The following is a 2045-nucleotide window of genomic DNA, read 5'->3' as shown; positions in this document are numbered from 1 at the left end:
TGTTGAGAGTGGGATTTGAACCCACGCCCTTTCGGATCAGAACCTTAATCCGGCGCCTTAGACCAAGTCGGCCATCTCAACTTCGCGCCTCCTTATGTAAATAAATAACTATTAGTATTGTTTTAGCAGGAACTTTTAAACATTGTGGTAGTAACAATGCTTAGCCACGTATATTTAAACACAATTTAGTATATTAGTGAATAAGAGTAGAATATTCAGCTTCCAGTCCTGTCGAAAAACCTAAAAGCTAATAATTGTATAAAATTGTGATTCCACATCATCCTTATTCTTTTCAAATAGAAGAATTACAAATTAAATTTTTGTTCTTGGCTTTCAGCTTTTTCCTTCTAAAAAAAATTTAAATCCAACTAAAAATGCTAAAAATCAGGAGAAAATTTGATTTGTCATTTTTGTATTGGAAAAGAATAAAAATAACATAAAATTACATTTTCATTCAATCATCTAAATTAGTGATTCAATAAGAGTGGCCTACCACCTGCAAATAATTTCACTGTGTATTTTACTTGGCACAGGACAATGAATCCATTGAAGCTAAAGCCACTCATCTTTTGGTTTGGCAGTGGCACCAACTCCAAAGCATCTTTTTCTTTTTTGAATTTATATATACAGATACAGGGTCTAATTTCTTTTCCTACATTATAATACTTAGCACAGTGAAATATATATATATGCACCCAAAGAGACCACTTGAAGGAGCGCTGAATGAAGGCAAAAGTATGAGCTTAGAAAATATTCAAAGTGTAAAATGCTAAAGCTTTCAACACAGCTTGGTCATGGCAGCACATTAGTAAAGTCTTCTTGAGCATATAAGGTGAGAATGGTTGTAGTTGGTGTCACATAGTGAATGTAGGTGGAGTCAGGGAAAGGGTCAAGGTTCCACCCTCTCCGTATCCTTTCACAAACTTCCTATAGTAACCCGTGAGACCCAAAAAGCCTCGCAATTCTTTGACAGTGTTTGGAACTGGCAAATATTGCACACTATGCACCTTTTTAGGATCCATGGATATTGTTCCCTTACTAATCAAATGTCCTAAATATTCAACTTTAGAAGCACCAAAGTCGCATTTTCTTCGCTTGACATTTGATTGGTGTTGCACAAGAAGCTCGAACACTAATTGCAAGTGTTGTATAAGTGAGATCCCATCAACCGAGTACACCAATATATCATCAAAGAAAACAAAGACAAACATCCTCAAGTATGGTCGAAATATATTGTTCATAAGACTCTGAAACCTCGAAGGGGCATTTGTTAGCCCCAAAGGCATGACAAATAACTCGTAATGCCCATGATGAGTTCGAAATGCCATCTTATGCGCATCGTCTGTAGCCGTTCGAATTTGGTGGTACTCGGATCTTAAATCAAGTTCAGAGAAAAACTCAGCTGTAGCTAATTCATCAAGTAGCTATTCAACCAATGGAATCGAAAATTTGTCCTTCACGGTTATCTTATTAAGCTGTCGATAGTCCACATACAAACGCCAAAGTGTCGTCTTTCCTTTTTACCAATACACTGGAGATGTGAAAGAACTTTAGCTATCACGAATGATTCCATTCTGCAACATCTCAGTTATAATTTTCTCTAATTCATTCTTTTGTATTGTCGGATACTTGTAAGGTTGTATTTTAACGATTTGACCTTCATCAGTAAGAGGAACCTTGTGGTCATGTTGTCTAGCCGGCGGTAGTCCTTGTGGCACTTCAAATATCATAGCATATTTATTTAACAACTCATCAAGACCAGGTTGTATTTGCTTATATCGTACAGGCAGTGTACTATCATCTTGTTTATGATGTTGAAGAACCATGACACTATAAGAACCTTTAATTGATAAAGGAACCTAAGAAGCTGCCATTTTTTACATAAAAATTACCTCACCAGATGTCAATTCTTGTCATTTAATCTTTTGCCCCTATTGCAGAAATTGAATTGTCAATGATTCGAAATCTCACACAATAGGCCCCAAGGTCACAAGCCATTGTACACCAAGTAACGTGTCACACCCTTGAAGAGGTATCACAAAGAA

At 36.4% G+C, this 2045-nt stretch overlaps 1 non-coding gene across 1 annotated transcript; it reads right to left on the bottom strand.

The window, feature by feature from the left end:
- TRNAL-AAG (transfer RNA leucine (anticodon AAG)) lies at positions 1–81 on the bottom strand. Its single transcript is given in 2 exon segments — positions 1–37; positions 43–81. It is a non-coding gene; the product is annotated as a tRNA-Leu (tRNA).
- Between the last annotated feature and the right edge of the window lie 1964 nt (positions 82–2045).

Source organism: Gossypium hirsutum, chromosome D09, assembly GCF_007990345.1.
Source record: "Gossypium hirsutum isolate 1008001.06 chromosome D09, Gossypium_hirsutum_v2.1, whole genome shotgun sequence".
Classification (NCBI taxonomy): Eukaryota; Viridiplantae; Streptophyta; class Magnoliopsida; order Malvales; family Malvaceae; genus Gossypium; species Gossypium hirsutum.
This window is presented reverse-complemented; position numbering and strand designations above follow the sequence as displayed.